Source organism: Patella vulgata, chromosome 1 (genome assembly GCF_932274485.2).
Source record: "Patella vulgata chromosome 1, xgPatVulg1.2, whole genome shotgun sequence".
NCBI lineage: Eukaryota > Metazoa > Mollusca > Gastropoda > Patellidae > Patella > Patella vulgata.
In genome coordinates, this window is record NC_065879.2 from 52112934 (window position 1) to 52138825 (window position 25892).

Below are 25892 nucleotides of genomic sequence, written 5' to 3' on the forward strand. Positions count from 1 at the left end.
ACTGCCAGAAACTAGAACATACGGTAAAGTACTGTAAGGGAAAAAACGTATGCGCCCAATGCGGAGGAGAACACGCGGTGGCTGAGTGTAGGGTGGGTTGCAAAATTAACTGCTCAAACTGCAAGGGCAGCCACGCAGCCAACTCCCCGCAATGCCCAAGAATACAAGCGACCAAAGCAGCGCTACGTCTGCAAAGCAAAGATAAACTTATCTTTAGGGAGGCAACCCAGCAAGTAAAGAACAAGGAGAGAGAAGCAAAAGTAGTCAGAGAACCGGTGGTGGAACCAAAACAAGCTCCAGCACCGACTCTCTCGACGTTCTATGCAACCCCCACCCCTAAAGGTAAAGACAAGAAGAAAGAGAAGAAAACATCTACCAAACCTGTAGAGGTCAAACAGAAGACAAATCCATTCAAGAAGAAAGAAGAGGAACCGAAAACAAAGATTCATGAAGAACACTTCATTCCTAAATTTAAACGGAAAGTGGCTTCATGAACTTCATGATCGAGTTCCTCAGGGTGGCCGTGTCCAATGAGGACCAAACTACCAAGATGGCAAGCCTACTCGGCAAAATAAGGACACACATTGTCAACGCCGATGTCGTGTGTGTCATGATTAATTCAATCAACACGGTAAAAAAAAGATCAAGAGAAGAAGACGACGACGAAGAAACCACAAAAGGCGATCAAACGGCAAACCTTGCACTCCGTAGAAGGCTATCTCATGTTCGTCACTACAGCACTGGCGATATGCCCAGTTGCTTACCGGTTTTAACACCAAAGACGAACACTAATGAGGTACCTCCTATGGAATGTGAAACGCCAATTGACCAATAAATAGACAAGACAAAGAGGCATCCATCCGGACAGTCATCATGGCGGGCCAGGTAAAAGTTCTACAACTAAACGTTAATGGACTGGCTCCCAGATGTGCTGAGCTGAGAAAATACATCACCCTCAACCCCAAAGGTGTAATATGTAAGAAACCAAGCTACTACCAACCAAGAACGACATCTACTTTCCCGGATACACTTGTCAGAGAAGGGACAGATTGGGTAGCACGACACGTGGCGGCGGTCTTGCCATCTACGTCAGTGATAACTTAAATTATACTTCTGTTTCGCTTGACGTAGAGGACCCTCTAGAAGCAATGGGCATAGCCATCACATTGAGCAATAATACAAAATTGACAATAGTGAATGTCTATGTACCCCCAGATGTCACGAGAAAACCAGTTGACTTCCAGTCACTTCTCGACCAGCTTCCTCAGAGCGAATTTGTGTTTTGCGGGGATTTCAACGCAAAACACGTCCTGTGGGGGTCACCGAGAAATGACTGTCGGGGGATTAGCCTATGCTCAATAATAGAAGAGAACGACCTATGCGTTCCGAACGACGAGAGCCCTACTTTGTTGGAGGAAATGCCCCACCTTCACACCTGGATCTCACGATCTGTACGCTTGGTATGGCAAACCGCTGTGACTGGCAAGTACACGAAGATGAAACACTTGGCAGCGACCATCTACTGATAGAACTCTGCATCCAATGTGAAACAACCAGGGAAGTCTATAACGGGAAACCCAATTGGAAAATAAAAGAGGCTGATTGGGCTAACTTCCGTGTAGGCTGCCTTGGGTGGAAAAAATGCTAACATCGATGTGTACGCAGCCAACATCACGAGTGCTATTATAGGTGCCGCAGACGACTCCATTCCAAAGACTTCTGGAGGGCAATCAAGGATTAGAAAACCTGGGTGGTCACCAGAATGTCAGAAGGTGGTTAACGAAAGAAAGAAGACACTACGCCTACGGAAACGCCACTACAATGAAGTCAATCACCAAAACTACCTGAAGTTGAAATACGCCGCAAGATACACCATCCGGAAGGCACAAAGCGGACACTGGATGACATTCTGTAATGCGTTGAATGCAAACAGGTGCCGTCTGGAAGAAGCTGAACGCCATGAACGGGAAGCACAGATCATTCAACATACCAAACCTAAAGAATGGAGATGAGTCTGTTACCAACGGCAATGAAAAGGCAGATCTACTTGCAAAAGCTTTCGCTGACGCAAGCAGGGACGAAAAACAATCACCAGAGTTCCTGAGGAGAAAGGAAATCTTTTACTCACAGCACCCTTCATTAGAAATTGAACCTAATGAAGGGGCTAAACCAATCAATCTTCCCTCAAGAAAGATAGTGCGGCTGGTGAGGACAAAGTAAAGTACTCGATGCTCAAACATCTGCCTAGAAATGCCAAAAGGATACTACTAAACTTCTTCCACACATCCTGGCCAACAGGATGACAGTACCATATGGAGGAAAGGGAGGAACTTCTGTGAACTACAAAAGAACATGCAGAAGGCCTTAGACAAATTCATGGCATGGGCAAACGATTGGGGATTCAAAGTCTCGGAGAAGAAAACAGTCGGCATGCTTGTAAGCAGGGATAGAGGGATAAGCAGAATGACTCTGTGTATGAACGGGAAAACCATCGAGTTTAAAGACCAAACCAAGTTTCTTGGCGTAGTCTTTGACCGAAGGCTGACCTGGAAACCGCACATCGACGAGACTGTAGATAGATGCACCAAAATCCTAAACTTAATGAGGAAAATAACGGGCAGCACTTGGGGGGCCAACAGAGTCACACTAATGATGGTGTATCGTGCTCTAATACGATCTGTATTAGACTATGGCTCTCTGGCCTTCATGAACTGCGCGCCATTACTCTTAAGGAAGCTTGACACCATCCAATACAAAGCTCTGTGTATTGCGACTGGCGTAGGACAAGGGACTGGGAGAGAGGCACAACTGCAGGAAGTCGGGGAATTGCCCCTATCCCTAAGAAGAAAAGAACTAGCGACAAGGCACTGGGCTAAGATCTCGCAACTGGGCGAAAGATCCCCAACCTTTGTCAGTCTACAAAACACAAGATATGTGAGAGATCCTAGAAAGAAAAGCTTCGGCCAGGGTATCAGGGAAACAATCAAGGAACTGCGACTGGGGGAGCTCGTGATAAATGAACATGACCCCCCAGCGATCGCCCCTTGGACGCTCCCTATACCGCCGGTTAATCTAGATCTACTACAGAAAACCGACAAGAAAAACAACCCCACTGCTGCACATGCTTTCTCTCTAGAACACCTGGAAGACAACTGGCCGTTTGATGACTGGGACCATGTGTACACGGATGACTCACACAATCCTGAAAGGGGCACCAGCTCGTTTGGAATATACCTGCCAAACGGGGAACAGGGAATAAGCAGGAAACTGCCCAATAACTGTTCGGTGTACACTGCAGAGCTTGTGGCCATTCGTGACGCTATATCATGGATTTCCCATCAAAAGACTAGCAAGTTCGTCATTCCAAGCGACTCTCTGGGCAGCCTGATTTCAATCCAAAATGACAACTCGGACCCAAGACCAGAAGTCATTTTGGAAATCAGGCAGCTGTACCAGAGGGTTTTAGAGAAGGGAAGCAAAGTAGAACTTGTGTGGATTCCATCACATGTCAACATTAGAGGAAACGAGGAGGCAGATCGACTCGCCAATGAAGGTCTCAAGGACACAGCACCACTCCGCACCATAGACTACAGCACCACGGAAATCTACAGTATGGTCAAAAGACAGGTCAATTCAATCTGGGAATTAAATCTAGTTGAACTTGACACATACAGATTCCGGCTGGATGACAAGATCTACACAAAGACAACACTCAATCACCCTAGAAGAGATATTTGTAGACTTATATCGAAGCTAAGGGTGAAAGAGCGGCTGCGAGACTACAAACACCAAGTCATCATCTGTGAGTGGAGAAGAATGTACCACCAACCATGTCCTGGTAGACTGCGAGGTATACGGGGAGGAGAGAAGGGAACTAGTGAGAACAATGGAGACCAACAACATACCATTCAACACTAAGAACCTACTCTTCCCGAGACCAGATCTGAAACTGCAAATCTTCGAACAAATCCACGCCCTAATGGACACAGTTGGACTAAGTAGAATAGTGAAGTAAGAGGGGGTCACGGTTAGACAGGCCTGGCATCTAAACACTAAACTACATAGGGGATTTATACCAAACTGGCAGGATAGTGGAGTAAGGGGGGGTCACGATCAGACGGACTCGGCATCTAAACACTATACCACCAAAAACAGACACCAAACCTACACAGTGGGATAGTGGAGTAAGGGGAGGTCACGATAAGACGGGCCTGGCACCTAAACACAAACCCCACAAAGATGACATCTACCAAACTAGCAGGATAGTGGAGTAAGGGGGAGTTACGGTCAGACGAACTCGGCACCTAAACACTATTCCGCAAATAAAACTGATACCAAACCCAGAGAGTGGGATAGTGGAGTAAGGGGAGGCCACGATAAGACGGGTCTGGCACCTAAACACTAACCCCAAAACGATGACATCTACCAATCCAGAAGCAGACGAGATCATCTACCAAACGATATGTTTTATATTAAATAAAGGGAAGAACTTCCCACTAAACCAAATCCATGGCCTAAGGCCAAATGGAAAGATTGCAAAATCATATTCTAAAAAACAGGAATCAGCTTCGGCTCTCCTATGTCTTGTCTGCGATATCACTTATGCGGAAGCAGACGTTAAACACCAAGAACGAACGAACGAACGAACGAACGAACGATGTATTGTGCACAAACGTCATTCCTTAAATAGCCCCACGCCCCTTTAACAACTTATAAAGCATGATTTTTCTGTTAGGCAATTTATTCTACACTTTTTGATGTGCTTTATAACTATTGAAGAGGCTCGAATTCATAAGATCTGGTTGTTAGATGTGTTTACTCTGTGTGTTGATGTATAAAACAATCAAAATTAATATTTGTGTCTGTGATAATTATTGGAAACGGAACGTTTTTTTTAAATTAGGATATTAGTGTCTATAGCATGAATACGGTAAGCAGTTTGTATTTGGAATTTACAAGTTGAACGGGTGTCAGTTAACCCGTTCAGAAGCAAACTCGTACACGGTTAAGGTAATACTTGACTCGTATATAAATTGATTGGAATAAATCAGTTTTACTCATTGGTTGTTTATATTGTTTTATTTACGTAATAATCAACTAGCTTGGCTCGCCATCACGACAGAGATTAGTTCACCGATGTTTTTGTAATAAGAACAATCGTATTGTTTGTTGATTAGCGTTATGATTTTAGACAAAATGATAAGTTCACCAATGTTTTTATAATAAAGTAGACCCGTATTGTTTATTGATTGACTTTATTCCATGATTTAAAAAAATTGGCGATGGTTAATATTGGGTCAAAATTAATTCCTTAAAGTGCGCCGGAGCCTCTTTTAGATAAACAAAGTGGCTACGTGCAGTTTAATTCTTTGATCTTTTATACACGGGACATTTCTGTTATTCAAACCAATCTGCACGTGAATGACTACATAACAAGTTGACAGTTCATCATTGATTTGGGGTTCATGTGGAATAGCCTGTCGGTCGATCGAAATACAGTTATTCTTTTCTTAAATAAAACGAGTGCCTTGGATTTTTGTGTGGATTTGATAGCGGTTATAATTAACTAATATTCTCTTACATCGGAGACTTGTGTTGCGTTCAGTTCATTTTTACGGTAAGTACGAGCTTACGTCTGACTTGAAAGCGCTTTCGAATCCCGTTGCAAGTTATATTTATGTCTCATTTCTATTTGTAAGACCGATAACCAAAATACCTTTATAGTTTGCAATTTAAAAGTCTATCTTTGCCGTAATTCAAGGGCAGTTCTTAACTATACACTCTTAATACAGTAAATATGCAGACAATTTGAACACAGCATAAATATCTAAACTGTGTATTATGTATAGTCTTATGCATACGTGTCCTTCAAAATGTTCTAGCCATGCAGCTTTACATGACTGGTTGAAAATATAACCGCATATATATCGTGCAGAATATGTGAACACGCGTGTTCTCACTATACAATGTGGACTAACGCGTCCGTATTATTAACGAAAATATTCAACATTCATAACATCGTGGCAGTATATGGTTTTGACATTGATTGTTTATGACAAATAGATACCTTTAATTTTGCGTGTAAAATTACACCAAGGCCTATTGTGTCACACGATAGCGACTGCTACACCAAGTTATATAAGTTGGCAATTTTCAACAAAAAACAACATGATAATCGTGTTTCGTCAAACCTTCGCGACGCTTGTACTGATACCTGTCGTCGTATGGATCCTGAAAAATAATATTTCACCGTATCACAACAGGTCAGTACTAAAACTAACACTTATTACAGTATTACAACATCGTGCGGCAAAATAGACATTCAACGGCAAAACTGAACGATGACCCACAACTAAACACATCATAATATCTGAACATCGCACGTGAAATTAGATGTTTGACAACAAAATTGGACACCTTGACTGATTTTAATCATGGCTCGGGAAATTGAACGATCCAACTAATTATTGAACAGTTGTGCTAATTAGACGGGACGCTTATAATTCAACACGTGTCGAGAAACTAAACACTAGTTAATTAGACGCTTGGTAATCAAAATTAAACAGTGAGATTGAAATTCAATAGAAGTACAAATTGAGCACTATTCGCAGAAATTCAACAATATTTATGAATAATTGGACACAGAGTAGAAATTAACACTATTTATGCCAGATTAAACGGTACCAATTTCCTAGTGATACTTCGTTTTGAAAGAATACTGCGCCTTAAGTAACTTATCTGCGCGAATATCTTCACAAATCCGGAACTTCTGTCGGTCTCCCTTTTGCTTTACATTGCCACACACCGTACATACCAGCTCAGAAGCTTGTATACCAGTAGATGGAGGAGCCGTGGTGCTATTCTGGCTCTGGTTGGTCGGCTAACAGATGGGGCGGGTACAGATTCATCTCCCTCTGACTCTTCAGTAGTTTTGGACGACTCTTCTTCAAGTCTTTTTGAAGGTGTATGATTTATAACATTTGTTGTTCACATGATAGATAAACAGTTCATGATCCACTTGTTCTAGTCTCCTTGCAACCAAGTCGTTACGTATTCTAGCAGCCTCTAGTATCTTCATCCGTGCTTGTGCGTTGCTGCATGTTGGTTCATTAGTGTCAATCGGGCAAATGATACACTTCTTGATGTCAATTTCAGCGACTTCAGAGCGCCGCCTTTTCAGTGGAATCCCTTCCAATTCAGTCATTGCCACGAAAATCTGAGGTATAACATAAGCGTTAGGCCGTCTGAAGAGTGACTAATGAAAGCCTTCAATATCCTACTTTATACTATATAGTTAAATGGGTTACAACGCAAAAGTACTCAAGGGCTTATAGTACTCAAGGGCTTAAATTGAACTCATTAGAGCCGGCAGGCCTCAACATTTTCTCGAACAAAAGTAACAACTTTTGCTTATTTCTTACCATTCCAATGTTTATACCATTTTCTTCCTGTTTATACCCTTATAATTAAATTACATCATGGCGGCACGCGCTGATTGGCTGAATCTCAGATTCTTGGAATCTTCTCAGAATCTATAGCATTCATGGTTAGTGTCACTCTTTTTTAGGATTAGGTTTAAGTAATTGGGGGAGAGGTTAAGTCTCCACATAAGCACTGACCTAGGATGATGAAAAATTAGTTCGTGATATTTCCTAGTTTTATTAAAAATACATACAATACATTAGATTTATATACAAAGGCGATTTCACTGTTTATTGGTGTTGGTGTTACTTTTTTCACGCTGAAAATGATTTTGATGGGTTCCTTGACCCCAAAAACCTAGGTAAAGACACCAAATTCATCACTTTAGGACAGATCTAGATGGAGTTATATCGGGTATAAGGGTACGGTGGCCATCTTGGACGCCATCTTGAATTACGCCTTTCTGCCCCATATCTGGAATGTCTACCCAAGTTTTGTTCAATCTCCTATGGATACCCTACAGGGATCAAGAGTCAAAATTAGGGGACATATGATTGCACACAGGACCCTCCCCCCCCAGCCCTAGGACTATACCGCAAAAAATAAAGATATAGATTACACATATTTTTTTATTCATGTAGTATAACAATAACAATACATGTACTTTTTATCTACTTGTGAATTCAAAGTAGTCGCATATACATGTTTGTTTAGTAATACTGGATCTCTGGCCCCCCAATATTTCTTTTACTTTCATCATAGCGCCTAAAAGTTCTATATTGTCGTTGTCTTTTGCATTAGACAATAATGTCTCAGCGGAATACTCCACAGAGCTCAACGTAGTTTTTTCGAATTGAACAACAATATTGTTATCACTATCATCAGAATCATCACTGGAATCAACATTGACAGAGTCTTTTAATAATTCAGATGCCGATGTCTTATCAATTCAGACTCTTTCTTATATATCATCATTGGCTTGGATATGAATAGAATATTGATAAATGGTTAAAATTAACAGCTTGGGGTGTGAGTAAACTTGTTAATTAGTGATAGTTAGTTCAAGCCAAGCTAGTAAATCGTGTCAAGATTAGTGACACTTCAGTCTCGTTCGCTCAAGCAAGAACGTGATTCTCCTATATTTAACAATGATATGCTCACTTAATGGATGAAATAGCATGGTCTGGGGCTAATATAGATGCCTGTTGCACGCGTTGAACAGGTGCGTGTTTAATAGGGGTTAAATTACTTAAAAATCGCTCAGGGGGATTTTTTGGTGCTTGTTGAAGCAAGTGTTCGCTGATTAGGAGTTCACGCCCGAGCAAGTTCTACTGTATTTCAGAACAACAATAATTTCTAATACACCTTTGATGTAATTAAAATATCTCTAGCTGTGGCGTTTGTTTGTTTGACAAATTAAGTTTTGAAATAGAATACATATCACATCTACATTAATTTACAGTCATATGTTAAATTTTAATAAACCAAGGTTCATTCAAGAAAATTATTGTTGTGTTCTGATAAATTAAATGTACCTGGGCCCCTTTTCTCGAAATCTTAACTAAAGATAAAATCGTGAAATAGGCCCCAGGTTTATAATACACATCCACTAAAATTGTTGAGCTGCGGTGATGATCAATTTTATTACTCCTAATAAAGTCTGGCAATTAGCAGTTGTTATATAACATCTAGGTCAACGGTGATCCAAGTTGGTGTTCAGCAAAGCGTACTTCCTGCTCTGATGGCAGTTTGTGTGATAATATGTGACTTGGAAATACGTTTAATAATTTAACAAATTCGAGATGTTATATAACATCTAGGTCAACGGTGATCCAAGTTGGTGTTCAGCAAAGCATACTTCCTGCTCTGATGGCAGTTTGTGTGATAATATTTGACTTGGAAATACGTTTAATAATTTAACAAATTCAAGAAGAACAACCAAAGGCATCAAATTTTCGCATATTTCCAATACGACAATTTTTTTGTTTTGAAATATACTGTAGAAAAATAACTTAGTCCTATAACTTCAGTACGACATAATAATATCGGCATAGTAGCACAGGGAAAAGCCTTGCATCTAGCTCACTCTTAAATTCCACTTGTAGACTATGTTTCTTTTGAATTGTCTTAATATTCCACAAAATGTCATTATTGGAGTAGAGCTAATACGTATAGAACTTAGAAGGGAATGCTTCGGCCCAGATGGATCGAAAAATAATACACAGGGATTTACAGGGTACGGCATTTTCATACCCAAAGCAAAGCTAAACATCAGGAAAAGGATACCAGAACATTGTTCTATGTACACCGCAGAACTGATGGCCATTAAAACTGCAATAGAATGGCTAACCACGCAAACACACCAAAAAGCCGTTATCCTATCAGACTCCCTAAGTAGTATCAAATCCATCGAATCAGATTATTCCAAAAGCAGACAGGGCATAATCCACCAAATTAGGGATATCAATCAAACAATCAAGAATAACGGAAGAGAGGTAGTCCTTGCATTGATCCCCTCCCATATCAATATTTTCGGCAATGAACAAGCTGACAAGCTAGCCAAGGAAGGGTTGTCACTAAATGTTACATCCCACTTCTACTCGTTGCCACTGGCAACCTTTGATAAAACTGTCCTGTTTAATTGCAATACATGCTTAAAAGTATCCGTGTATTAGTAATGTACAGAAAGAGTACTGTTCATTTCTGATACACGGATACTTTTATACTGTTTTAGATACCTATCAAGCAATAAGTAGCGGACGTTTAGTCCGACCCAGATCGCAAATGATAACAATGGCTGTAACCAATGTACATGAAACAACTAGTCAAAATCATAGTAACAAAACAAAATGGGGGGAACTACATGGCAGTTCAGAAACATATACAATGACATTAAATTAACATAACAACATATTACAAAAATCAATTATTATACATATCAATTGGCATCTACTTCATAATTTGGTTTGATTTATATTAATATGCAAAATATATAAATTAGAATATTGAATAATTATTTTAATTAATTGTGATGATACTACTCAGGTCATCTTTCCACTGCGAAATCATTCTACCATGAAATGTAACGTGAGGCTCAGAAAGGGATAAATAATGAAAGAGCAGAAAGTATTTGTCACTTTTCGGTTGAAACGACTCGATAATAAATACAATTTTTCACATTTTGCTTCACAATACTCGATAGAAATGTGATGTAAGTAACTTATTAGCACCTTTCCTCGGTGAATATCAGGACAGTTTTGGTTGGGAGCTGCCTAGGCTGGGCCCCTCGACCAAAACTGTCCTGATATTCACCGTTACACCGAGGAAAGTGTGCTAATAACTACTACATATAGAAAATTTAGAATACAGCAGTCAGGAATTCACAAGCATAGCTAAAGATAAAATTAAAAATGCATGGAAAACCCGTCTAAAACAAGAGAACACTCATCGCTATCAAATTGATAGCAATCTTGTAGACAAGGTTTACATCAATCATCTCTCAATTAAAATATGCAAACTCATCACGAGGCTTAAAACGATAAACGTAATAAAAGACTTCCCCTTTACACCAATTAAATGCCCATGTGGACAAATTGCGACCACGTCACACCTGCTAATCAACTGTAATCAATTAAACAAAGAACGTCAATCCGTAATTAAGAATCTAGCAGAGAGGGGAAAAACTCTCTGTCTCAAATCTCTCCTTTCTCCACAACCTGACGATAGATACTGGACATCACAACTTCTCTGGGATTTTATTGATTAATCAATTAAACAGTAGGGCGGAACGTAAAAATGTCCTCTAGAAGGAAGCGTAAACCGCCCTACACTAATAATAAATATAGGCATGACCAAATACATAAAATAATAAAATTAATCAATTAACAGTAGGGCAGTACGTAAAAATGTCCTCTAGAAGGAACCGTAAACCGCCCTATACTACTAATAAAACTCCGATAAAATTAATAAATCAATTAATAAAATTAATCAATTAACAGTAGGGCGGAACGTAAAAATGTCCTCTAGAAGGAAGCGTAAACCGCCCTACAATACTAATAAAACTCCGATAAAATTAATAAATCAATTAATAAAAATAATCAATTAACATAAAAATGTCCTCTAGAAGGAAGCGTAAACCGCCCTACACTACTAATAAAACTCCGATAAAATTAATAAATCAAATTATACAATGTAGGATGAAGCGAAAAAAAGTCCCCTAGAGGGAATTGCCACCTGTCCTACACCACAAATAAAACTATTAATTAATAAATCAGGGGGATAGCGCAAAAATGTCCCCATAAGAGGGAAACGCTACACACCCTGAAATATTCTTTACACTTTTATTTATTTGACTAAATAAGTATAAGATCATATTAAGCCACCATATATGTATTATTGTATTTATTAACTCCTAATAAATTTTGATTGAATGTATATCATACTAACTTGACATAAATGCTTTTTTTTTTTTTTTTTTTTTTTCCAACCCCAGCCCCCCCCCCCCCCCCCCCGAAGCCTTACTAGACGAAATAAAAACAAAACCATCACAAGACCAGCTACTCTTTTTTCTCTAGCTTTCTCTTTTCAGGCACTGGATTCTTCCTTCAGAGAACCAACAACAAAGGAATGAACAACAGAAATAATGACGAAATCAACCACCATACCGGACAACAAAACCAAATGGAAGGAAGAATGGTCCAGGCCTTACACTCACCAACAAGCCCCAAGGAAGAGTTACACCGCCCTGCCATTCAACCGGACAAATCGACCAGACCGACGAAAATGACTTAAATATATATATATATATACTATTCAAAAAAAGTAGGGGATATTTGATTTTTAAGTGTTATTAAAGTCACCTAATGAAACTGACGAAGAAACAAATGACAAAATGAAATGAAGTTCACATTCATCGATTTATTCCAAATGATCGTTAGACTAAGTAAGGCACAGACTGACCATTATAAGGGTAAAATGATACCCGGGGTCAAACAGCAAAGTTACCACAACATCACAACCAAGTCAGTAACGGGTAAATCCTCCTCTGTTTGCCGAACAAGCATTGATCCGACGTGGCATACTCCTAATAAGACGTCTAAGGTCATTTTGGTCCAGATTGTCCCATTCCTGTTGCAACGCAGCAGCAAGTTCTTGGACATTGGCAGGACGTTGTTGACGTTGACGTAACCTCTGTCCAAGCATGTCCCAGACATGCTCGATGGGGGAGAGGTCGGGACTCAGTGCTGGCCAAGGTAATGTGGTGATGTTCTGTTGTTGGAGGTAACCTGTAACGATCCTGGCCCTGTGACATCTTGCGTTGTCATCCTGGAAGATGAAACGGCGGCCATGACGTCGTGCGAACGGCACAACATGGACTGCCAAGATGTTGTCCCGGTAGTACTGGCCTGTAACACGCCCTGCAACAACATGTAAAGCCGTTCTTCCAGCAACAGTGATGCCTCCCCACACCATAACAGAACCACCCCCAAATCGATCATGTCTGATGACGTTAACGTCTTGGAAGCGCTCGTTTCGACGACGCCACACCCTCCTACGTCTGTCCGAAAAATCAACAGTGAACCTTGACTCATCTGAAAACATCACATTGCTCCAGCGTCGATTATCCCAGTGTTGACGATCCCTACACCAACGACGTCTTGCCTGAATGTGATGATCTCTCAAACAAGGGATCACGCGAGGACGTCGGGCGCGAAGGTGACCCCTATGCAGTCGATTCCGAATCGTCTGGCCACTCACTCTCACACCAGTGTCTGTTTGAAGACGAGCGCTGATCTGATTTGCTGTGATGACACGATTTCTCAAGGCCAAGGTACGGATAAATCGATCCTGGGCTTGAGTTGTCGCCCTTGGTCGACCTGAGCGTGGTCTGTCCTGTACAGATTGTGTATCACGGTATCTGGACCATAGCCTGCTTATGACAGACTGAGAAACATTCATCGTCCGCGCCACAACCGCCTGTGTTGTGCCGATCTGTAGCATGCCAAGGGCACGTAACCTTTCATTTTGGGTAAGGCGACGCATATCAAAATTTGTTTTCTGGTCACTAAAACAATTAAACTGATGTTTCCACCCTGGAATTCAATGCCACAATGACTGTTACATTCAAAGTCAGAGTCGTGCAAATCTTGGGTTGGACCCCCATGATGATCCCAAGCATCACCTGCATTCCATGCGGTAGCTATTGGTGCGTTTGGGCGTCACATGTAACTGGAAATGTTTCTTCTGTTAGGTTCTATAGTGACTTTTTTCGTAGTCATTTGCATATTTTAGTATTATGCCCCCAAAATCAAATATCCCCTACTTTTTTTGAATAGTATATATATGTACATACTATGTCTAAATGTTTGTCTCTGTCCAAATGTTCGTCCACATTCATGTCTGTTTTGTTACAAATTCGTCTGTTTTGTAAACGTCCACTGGCACCTCTTTATTCTTTGCACCTGCTATCTCATGTCTCTTGCTGTTATCTATTGTCTTCTGTACATATATATAAAAACCTAATTATCCTCTTTTTCACTAATCACATTGTAAATTATTGCACCTTGTATACATAACATGTTATTGTCTGCGATATCACCTAGGTGGAAGCGGACGTAAAATACAACTAACTAACAACAACAGCTTCGGCCCATACCAATTGCCAATTAAAGAAAAAATAAATAAAGCAGATAATTTATATGTTACAATTTAATTAAAACGTTTAATAGCATGGCCAGTCAACTAGTTTTTTTCTATTCCTTTTCAATACTAATAAATAATGGTATTGCTTGTATTTTTGTCTTGTCTATTTTTCTTGTTTGTTTGAGCATTTCTCTGATTAGAATATAATGGCTTGGGCTGTTTTTTTCATTTGAGATACCGACTGAAATTTCCTATGAGAAACAAAATAAATTGTCTACATATTAATAAAATATCAAGCTTTATTTAAATGAGACAGGGGCATGCTGGCAGGGAGTTTAGGAGGACGGTGTCCTCCCAGGCCCCCATTAAACAATAAGTCCACCCGTATAAGCAGGCCCCCCTGAGAGCTCTAATTTTCACGCAGAATCCCCTCACAAAATTGAGAGTGCGCACGCGAAAAATCATACATACACAACGATTAGTAAAATATATTATGCTGACGTGCAAATGTCTGTCACCTTAAGGTGAAATGGTCTTTGATACATGTATTCATGCCTCGATATGTATAAGATGCAATTTATTATTTGGATAGAAATACATTGTATTAGCATTATATTAAGCAGACCTGTCATGAGTGTCTTGTGTAGTACAGTAGTATGTCTTATAGTCAAAATAGCAGCATAAATTTGGAAAATATGATACCTAGATTTCTCCCAGAAGTGCTTGCAAAATGCGTTTCCCATTGTCAAATTTCAAAAATTTTCTGGGGGGAAAACCCCCGCAGACCCCCCTACCAGCACGCCCCTGAAATGAGATGATAGAAAAGTGAAACATACATTTATGTCATTGCAATAAGACCAACACTGTATAGACCACAGTATGCACACACATGACAAAATTGTCCTTTTTGTTGTATTTGTCATTCTGGAATAAACTGTCACAGGTAAAAAATAGTCGCACTCCAACCAATTATTTGAGCTAATTCATTAGAACACGATTTAACAGTGTCGCCTTTCTGTCTAAGAACAGTGCCGACTTTCGGTCTGAGATCAAAGAGAAATTTTGTGTAAAAAGCGTGATCTTCGGAAAGTATAAATTATATAATAAGGATGAAACTGAATCCAGTCTACCCGTAGTTTATCAGTGATGTGGAGTATAATAATAAAGCTATTTCATGCAATCGTAAACAATGGGAATATTAAGTTATGTGTTTAAATTTAGCTGTTCTTATAAAACCCATATTTCCATAGGTCGGTATTGTGCATGCAAAGACAAGCTTGTTACACAAATTGTGATGGAATCAGAGCATACCAGAAGATGTTTGACGATCAGCTACACATGTTAGAAGCGGACGCGAGTCCCTATTATTAAACATGATTAGTGTTATTTGGTATGTGATTTATCTATTGTTATATAGTGATAGAATTCTCTTTCCTTGGATAGCCCTATTTACGAGCCAGGTAAGAAATACATTTATAAAATATAACGGCAACGAAACTTACAGATTATCATTAATTGCGAGATTTTTGGTTTATAATTGTGCTTTCAAAACAGATTAGAGCATCTGATAGAATATAATCAAATAGAGGTTTGGCTGGATAACGATATTGCATGCGACCGATTTTAAGACACATGCATTTATAGTTATAGTTCAGTGGTACCACGATAATTAACCCGTTGCAATTTAGCCGAAAGTAGATTGTTTTACCAATCGGCTTGATTGAACTTCAAGCGGCTAAAGCCGTCAAAAAACAGCTGATTAAGATCCCTGGTCCACAACCTTGGTATTACATACTTTTACACTATTTGCATACAAGGAGCGGGCATTTTTGGTCCAATTTTCATGAAATTCGAATTCAATCGTCATGTCATTATGGTGTAACGGTGATTTATTTCAACAGTTTTTTAAATTGGATAAAAATTGTAACCTCTAGAGGGTCCACAAGCGAAAAAACACGATTTTTTGTAAAATCAGGGGCCATAATCCAGGAAGTTACGGTCCGATATGGGCAAATATCGAAAGAAACCAAGATCTTTGGGATATAAACATATATTTTAAGTTTCATCCAAACCAGATCAAAATTGTGACCTCTAGAGGGTCCACAATCTTGATATTACATACTTTAACACTATTTGCGCACATGGAGTGGCCACTTTGTTGGGCAGTTTCAGTCCGATTTTCATGAAATTCGAACTCAACCATCTTATGGTATAATGGTGATATACTCGAACAGAGGCCATAACTCAGGAAGTTACAATCCGATAAGCGCCAATAACGACAGGAACTGACATCTTTGGGTTATAAACATACATTTTAACATCCACCAAAACCGGATAAAAATTGTGATCTCTAGAGGGTCCACAACCTAAACACGTCATTTTTTGTCAATATCGAAAGGAACCGAGATCTTTGAGATATAAATGTGGGCTTATAAAAAAAAATACTACTACTACTTCCAGCAAGAAGCCATAATAGTAGAACTAATAATTTATTGATGATAAATTAAGAGATTAAAAATACCTTTTTAATATAATGTTGCAATTCTGTCTGTCGCCATTGATATTCCTCTACTTGACTGAACAGTTGACCATAATCTGACTTTAACCTACAATAAATACATTTTCATTAAATAGTTGACCATACTTTTAATTGAAAGTTGAAACTATAATAATTAAGGTAAATTTTCACATTTACAAATTACCATTTTTTTACTCTTCTACAATGTGTGTGTCTTATACACCACTTCTCAGAGTTGATTGGGGGTTAAAAGAAATTCAGAGCATCTCTGCGAGAGATCCACGCAGAGGGTGATGAGTCTTGGGTCAGGGATTTGGACCCAGATACATCCCCACAAAATATTATGTTGATTCAGTGGATACCAATTTGGAAAAATATTTTTTTTAATAGAAAAATATTCAAAAGATAGGGTGCATGGCAACGAAACATATGCCCACAGCAACTAAGTCGTCCGAGCAGTCAACAAGAGTTGTCGCATATTTTTTCTATTGTCGGTAATGAAACATTAAAGGAGCTAAGTCCCTAATATTTGGGACCTAAAAATTGACACAAATGGGTCGCAACGCATACAATAATGTAATGTGAATGTATATAAATTGATTAACATTCAATCGTTTCTGTTTTTACTGTAATTTCTAATCAGTTAGGTTCGACGAAATACGCCAGTATTCTCAATCGAATTTCAATCTCTAGCGTCTGTTTTTTCCAGTCCACGCCGATAGTATTTAATGGGCATACCCTCCAGATAAGAATATAGCATCACCGTTTGACATGACTTGTGGAATATGCCTAGCCTCGTTTTTCGAGTCCCTTATTACAAATAGCGCTGAAACGCATTATGGTACGTACTAAATGTAATTGTAAAATGTTTATTTTGCCTTAAATATTGGATATCAGAAGGCCATCTTTTCCCGGTAAGATCACAACATCAATGTTGATTTAAAGCGACAAATAAATCGTGTTTTCAATGTCGAAGATTTTGGATGATATTGAGTTAGAGACTTAGCTACTTTAAGAGTAACAACTATAAGTGATTATCCGAAAATCATTAGAAATTGTTTGGCTTTTAGATTTGCCTCATGCTAGCGTTTAGTATACGAAACATTTAATATCATGGATTTAGCTGTTCAAGTTATCAAAATTCATTGAAAATCAATATACTTGTTCATCTCAAGACATTAAACTCTGTTTATCAATCTAAAGTCAATCTGATGATAACTTAGGTCTCTAGAGCATCCACAAGATTTTTCAAAGTGATGAAGGGCCATAACTCTGGTAGTAGTTATCGGAAATCATTGAAAACCACTGGGCTTCTTCGTCTTAAACACTGTGTATAAATTTAAAGTCAATCGGATATTAACTGTAGCATCTAGAGCGTCCACATTATATTTCAAAGTGATTAAGGGCCATAACTCTAGCAGTAATTATCGGAAATTGTTGAAAATCAATAGGCTTCTTCGTCTCATGACTTTAAACACTGTGTACTAATTTAAAGTCAATCGAATATTAACTGTAGCCTCTAGAGCGTCCACGAGATATTTCAAAGTGATCAAGGGCCATAACTATGGTGGCAATTATCGGAAATCATTGAATATCACTGGCATTCACTGGTCTTCTTCGTCTCACAATCTTAAACAATGTGTATAAATTTAAAACCAATCAGATATTAACTTTAGCTTCTAGAGCATCCATAAGATTTTTTAAAGTGATCAAGGGCCATAACTCTGGCAGTAATTATCGGAAATCGTTGAAAATCAATAGGTTTCTTCGCCTCATGACCTTTTAAACACTGTGTATAAATTTATAGTCAATCGGATATTAACTTTAGCCTCTAGAGCGGCCATAAGATTTTTTTAAGTGATCAAGGACCATAACTCTGGCAGTAATTATTGTTAATCGCTGAAAATCAATAGGATTCTTCGTCTCATGACCTTAAACCCTGTGTTTAGTATAAGAAACGTTTAATATGGATTTAGCTGTACAAGGTATCAAAATTCATTGAAAATCAATCTGTAGGGAAATAGAAGATTTTCTACAAGTCACTTTTCAAGGTTTTTGGTCTATAAAAGTGGCAAATATTATTCGATTTTCATAAAATTTTCACCATGTGATGCCTTATGCTATTTATGATTTCACAGAATTAATTTAACATTTTCATTATCCTCGAAAGTACCGTCATGTTTGCAAAAACTGTATTTTTAGCCTCCAAAATAAACATTTTTTTGAAGTGAGTTATATTTATTATTCGTTTAACATTATGATATTTGACTCCAATGGACATATAGATTGAATCAATATGATCATATAGATATCCAAAAATTGCTTCTAGCATCTTCCCTTGTCGGGAAATAACCAATTTTTTCAGGATCACTTTTTAAGATTTTTTTCGCATTTTAATTTCTCATTAGAAAGTCAGCTAACTTAGCAGTAAGTCAAGATCACTATTTTGACATATGTAACACGTGGTAACAAATGTATAAATGAAACGTCTGCAATGTTTATGTGGAAATCTGTTCCACTGGTACCGGAAATGACATAAGTTCAAGGGTAACGTAGCACAGTAAGTGACATAAGTTCAAGGGTAACGTGGCACCGGTGAAACTCGTCATTACTGCATCACAGTTCTAGTTGGGGCCTAATTTTCTATTGGGAAACCATGTGGTGGCTACTTGATCGACTACTTTTCGAAATTTCGAAACTTTGTCGTTGACTTATATCATTTGAAAATTGCAAACATGTCGTTTACGAGACAATTTTTGTTAATTTTCAAAATATTCAAATTTGACCTACATTTTTGGATACCTGAAGTCAATTCCATTCCAATTTCCAGTAATATAAGTTTCATTCAGAGTTATCGCCCTTTTTTTTCTCGAATTTTTTGCCCATTTTATATCCTACTTTTTTTCTTTTTACGAGCATGAAGTCATATGGCCATAGCAAGGGATAAATCAATTTCAATAATGATCCGTAGACCGGAAGTAGTCGGAATAATGTCCAATATGTTGAAAACAACGCAAAAAATCAATACTTTTGGGAAAACGCGATTTTTCCGTTCGATTTCACTGGATTAATTAAATTAAGGTAGCGTCAAGTAGCCCGATGAATGGACTATCGTGCAGGGCTCAAAATTCACGAGAGCCATCAGGGCCGTTGCTGTCGTAAGCCTAGCAATGGCCTTCGATAGCTTTTACATCGAGGGCCAAAAATTTCTGTCGTAAATTGCGGAAAAAAATCAATAAAAATACTAGAGCCATTGGCCGTAGAATTACCCTAATCAGCAGGCGATGGCACCTATATCGGAAGCCAAAATAAATGAAAAAGTTCACGTATGATATGCATTTTCCCGTAAAACTTGGCTGATCTAAAAACCTCCCACGATTAATTTTTTCTTATGGACTGCTGTTCGTAGTTTACCCCCTCCACAGATGCCTGTAACACGTAACAGTCTTATTATACAAGACTACGATAAGCAGACCAAGCAGACGTTAGTCAAGTCTTTTGTGATAAACAAGGCTACGGTTCAAGACAGTGCTTGATAATCAGAGCTAGTAATAGAAAGTGAAATTCAGGACAGTGATGGAGATAATTTTGATATGATTCTCTCTTCTCAGTCTGAATAATGATGACTTTTGTTATTATAGACTATTTTATTGACAGGCATCTGCAAACAGTCGTGCTTTAAAAAAAAAAAAATAATTGTAGGAGGTTAAACGCATAATGTAATACAGTAATTTAGAAGTTTGAGACAAAAAATATCTAGACTTAGATAAGCTTTTAATTTCAGTGTTTGCCAAGGACTAAATATATTTATAAACATCTATTTCAGTTTGTCATGATTAACCTGTCCACGTTTTATTAAATGAATATGAAAAATGAAAGACTATTTATTTTTAAAATGTCCAGCAAAAATGGCCCTTTATAATTTCTAAATTGAAAAAATGGCCTTGGTGTTGAACAAAATGGCCTTAGAGAGGCTTCACTGTCTGAGGCCATTTTTTGAAAAATGGCCTTAGATACAGGTTAGCGAATTTTGAGCCCTGTCGTGTGATACCCAATTCATACAAATAAGGTGATCAAACAGCCAAATATGGCACGCTGATTTGGAGCGTTTTTGGCCGCCTGTATCTCAAAAAATGCTCCAGCGATTTTTCTTAAACTTTCTTGATCGAGAGACCCTTCGATAGTGTTGTGCATGAAGACATTCAATAGGATTTTGAAATAACTAGAATAGGAGAAAAATGGGATTAAAAATCGAAAAATCGTTAAATTTTGAAAAATGCTCTATTATTTTTTGATTTTTACAGATTTTCATATATTAAGATAGCTGTTTTAATGACAATTCTAATAATGTATAATATGTATTCAGCTATTGAAATTTAATTTTCAATATTTTGACATTTTTGCATTCATGGCACATTTAAACATGGGATTCCTCACAGTGATTTCATCTGATCAGATAATGTAATATATCATTATAGAGTCCATTCAGTTGCCCAAATCGGTTACTAAAACTATCCTGATAATGATCTCCTTCACGGAAGTATTCAAGAAATGAAAAAAAAAGTTAAAAAATTGGCACTCTTTCAAAAAACTTAGATTACTCCATCAGATATCAGCGGACCAAAAGAAGTAAAGGGTCGTTGGATAGTCCCACTAATTGACTATCATATGACATCTAAATAAAGGGATTTCGATGGTTAGGAAATAAATGATGGTACGCCGAAAATCTAGTATTTTCCATTTTGGAGCCCTTTGAGACGCCTTTTTCTCGAAAACTTTTCTTTAACTTTTCTTACTCAAGAGTCCTATATATTGGTAGTCTAGGGTGTGAATCCAAAAATAAAAGAATTGAAATAATAATATATAAGTGGTCAAAATAGGACCTCAATCTTTGAAAAAAGTTGAAAAATTGTTAAATTGTTGCTCTTCTATTTTTCTTTTTTTTGAAAACAGCTCAATGGATGTTTTTGAAACCTCTGGTACAGAAAGTTAAGTATTCAAGTGACTTATTAAAACTATCCCAACAATGATTCAAAAAACGGAAGCAGTCGAAAAAATACCTGATATTTTGAAAAAATAAAAAAAAGGTGATCAAGCGAAAATAGTGATTATTACGCTAGATTTCATCGAATCAAAACAACTAAAGTGTCAATGGATAGCCCGAATAATGGATGATCTTATGAAATCCAAATGATACAAATTCGATGCTTAATGTAATAGATTATTGGACTCTGAAAATATAGTATTTTCCTTTTTGGAGCCTATTCAGACGTTTTTATCTTGAAAACTACTCTTATTTTTCTTTCGTAAACTACTGTTACTTACATTCCTATCGGTGGTCTAGGGTGTGAATCCAAATTTAAAAGCCTCAATATGATATAAAGGGTCCAAAAAGGGCCTCAATCTTTAAAAACAAAAGTCGAAAAATCCTAAAATTACTGGAAATGTTTCCCATACCACTTGTTAAATCTATCCTAACAACCGGAAGTAGTCAAAAAAATATTCGATATTTTGGAAAAAAAAACAGTAAAAAATAGGTGCCCTTGCAAAAATCGCGATTTCTCTGTCGGGTGTCACCGGATCAAAACAACTAAAGTATCGTTTGGTAGCTCGATGAGTGGGCTATTGTATAACACTCTTCCTGTCTGAATCCTGAAAGCCGGTTAAGTGCTTCTTGCAGGTCTAGTTAAGCTTTCATATGTTTTACATATGAAAGCTTATTGTTTCTGTTAAGATTATTATTATTATTTTTTTTTTTTTGTGTGTTTTATCCACAAATCGGATTTCTCTGAATCTAACCATAGGATCTTTCTGAAATTTTACCTATCCCCCCAAAAATGGGTGGTGGCTGTTGATTAAATATATTTTCAAAACGTTTTACGCATCCGAAATCACCGAATTTTACGAACGAATGCATTTGACCTACAATGCTGTAACTTTGTGACTATTTGACCTATTTTACTAAATCTTTTTTCTTTGAGTACCTTGAGACAATTACTTCAAATCTGCAGATTCAGATTTTTGAATTTCGAAAATTCATCGCTGTGATTTCGAACCTGTATTAATGACCAATTTGACAACTTCTTTAATAGTTGTACGATTTTCATGAAATTTAGCATGTAAGTGGATCTTACTGATGCGACTTCAAAAATATGATTAGAAATTTGCTAAATTATCTCCCCTTAATGAAATTAAGGATCAAAATTTTCAAAAAAATCATGAAAATATAGGTCAGAATGACCTAATTTTTTTTTTCGATACTAGACAAATAATTACTGATTCATATACAAAATATGGAGTTTGTCGATCGAACCGGAAATGCCACCATCTTGAAACGTGAAAAGTCTTAATAACTTTTTTGATATTGCACTTACAGACATGGGAGTTATATTTTCTGAATCCCTGAAGGAATGCCTAAAAAACGTTCAGAGCAGAATTTTGATTTAGGTCAACTGATGGCCGCCATTTTGAAGTGAATATGAAAAATAGCGAAAAATCGACATTTACGGTCTTCTAAACAAACACAAATAGGGCATAGTATGTTCAATACGTCTCCTATTTCTGAAATTAATACATTTCAGGATAGCTGGGATACGGGTCGAATGTTTGGTATTTGAATATTTCAAAAATTCGAATTTCGCCTTTGATTGTTTCCGTGCCGACAAGGTTGCTTTGAGTTTAGCTGGTTTTGACTTCGCGCATGCGCTACGCTGGAACCAAACAGCTCAATGGATGTTTTTGAAACCTCTGGTACAGAAAGTTAAGTATTCAAGTGACTTATTAAAACTATCCCAACAATGATTCAAAAAACGGAAGCAGTCGAAAAAATACCTGATATTTTGAAAAAATAAAAAAAAGGTGATCAAGCGAAAATAGTGATTATTACGCTAGATTTCATCGAATCAAAACAACTAAAGTGTCAATGGATAGCCCGAATAATGGATGATCTTATGAAATCCAAATGATACAAATTCGATGCTTAATGTAATAGATTATTGGACTCTGAAAATATAGTATTTTCCTTTTTGGAGCCTATTCAGACGTTTTTATCTTGAAAACTACTCTTATTTTTCTTTCGTAAACTACTGTTACTTACATTCCTATCGGTGGTCTAGGGTGTGAATCCAAATTTAAAAGCCTCAATATGATATAAAGGGTCCAAAAAGGGCCTCAATCTTTAAAAACAAAAGTCGAAAAATCCTAAAATTACTGGAAATGTTTCCCATACCACTTGTTAAATCTATCCTAACAACCGGAAGTAGTCAAAAAAATATTCGATATTTTGGAAAAAAAACCAGTAAAAAATAGGTGCCCTTGCAAAAATCGCGATTTCTCTGTCGGGTGTCACCGGATCAAAACAACTAAAGTATCGTTTGGTAGCTCGATGAGTGGGCTATTGTATAACACTCTTCCTGTCTGAATCCTGAAAGCCGGTTAAGTGCTTCTTGCAGGTCTAGTTAAGCTTTCATATGTTTTACATATGAAAGCTTATTGTTTCTGTTAAGATTATTATTATTATTTTTTTTTTTTTGTGTGTTTTATCCACAAATCGGATTTCTCTGAATCTAACCATAGGATCTTTCTGAAATTTTACCTATCCCCCCCAAAAATGGGTGGTGGCTGTTGATTAAATATATTTTCAAAACGTTTTACGCATCCGAAATCACCGAATTTTACGAACGAATGCATTTGACCTACAATGCTGTAACTTTGTGACTATTTGACCTATTTTACTAAATCTTTTTTCTTTGAGTACCTTGAGACAATTACTTCAAATCTGCAGATTCAGATTTTTGAATTTCGAAAATTCATCGCTGTGATTTCGAACCTGTATTAATGACCAATTTGACAACTTCTTTAATAGTTGTACGATTTTCATGAAATTTAGCATGTAAGTGGATCTTACCGAAGCGACTTCAAAAATATGATTAGAAATTTGCTAAATTATCTCCCCTTAATGAAATTAAGGATCAAAATTTTCAAAAAAATCATGAAAATATAGGTCAGAATGACCTAATTTTTTTTTTCGATACTAGACAAATAATTACTGATTCATATACAAAATATGGAGTTTGTCGATCGAACCGGAAATGCCACCATCTTGAAACGTGAAAAGTCTTAATAACTTTTTTGATATTGCACTTACAGACATGGGAGTTATATTTTCTGAATCCCTGAAGGAATGCCTAAAAAACGTTCAGAGCAGAATTTTGATTTAGGTCAACTGATGGCCGCCATTTTGAAGTGAATATGAAAAATAGCGAAAAATCGACATTTACGGTCTTCTAAACAAACACAAATAGGGCATAGTATGTTCAATACGTCTCCTATTTCTGAAATTAATACATTTCAGGATAGCTGGGATACGGGTCGAATGTTTGGTATTTGAATATTTCAAAAATTCGAATTTCGCCTTTGATTGTTTCCGTGCCGACAAGGTTGCTTTGAGTTTAGCTGGTTTTGACTTCGCGCACGCGCTACGCTGGAACCAAAGGTACCATGAGTACCAAATTCCGGTGAGGAACTTTTCACGTTGGTACCTAGGTACCCTGAAAATTTCAAGGTGATACCTGCATTCGTTCAAGTCGTTTGTTCTTGGCACGGCTCCAGGTCGTTTTTTTTCCAAGTCAATTTACAGCTTCCATAAGGGGAAAAAAGTGGAATTTCGCCACAACAACGGCACCGATTGTCCGAAAATCATGAAATTTGGACACAATACGCCCCTTACCACCCCGGACTCTGTGCCTTACCCCCAGTTTAAGCAAAAAACCGATTTTCGGAATTTAATATTGGTTTTAATTAATTTTGAAATTGCAAATGCTAAGAGATTTTATCACCTCTTCCATATGTGATAAGTATTAGTACTATACACATTATCCTTAAAAGACAATTTTTTAAAATGACCGCAACAATGTATCGACACTAGAAACCAAAATCGCCTATTTTGACCTTTTTTGACTGCTTAGACATCCTTCCGGTGGTCCAAATCTCTTGAATTTCTAGTGGTTGGCTGCGCCGCGATGATATTTATCACATATTAAAAGGAGAAAATGCTCAGATCTCAAGGACAATAAAAATTCGATAAAATACAGCAATTTTTTAAGCAAAAAAACTTTGATGGGTGGGGGTGGGTTTCGAATTTATTTTCAACGTTCTCGGAATTCCACACTCTTCTATTTTTAATATGTGATAGCTAGAATCCCAAGGTACATTCCATGCAAATTTGAAGGCAATCAGACAAACGGAACGTTGCCTAGGCAGAGCAAATCAACCCCGGTCGCGAAAATTTGCTCATTCTTCAACGTTATTA

At 37.6% G+C, this 25892-nt stretch overlaps 1 protein-coding gene across 1 annotated transcript in view; it reads right to left on the bottom strand.

The window, feature by feature from the left end:
• The window catches only part of LOC126830155 (uncharacterized), a 513485-nt gene that overhangs the window by 144363 nt on the left and 343230 nt on the right, over nt 1-25892 (bottom strand). The window contains exon 15 of the mRNA XM_050560467.2: nt 16586-16670. The gene's annotated coding sequence lies outside the window, so the exon portion shown is untranslated. The remainder of the gene's footprint in view (nt 1-16585; nt 16671-25892) is intronic.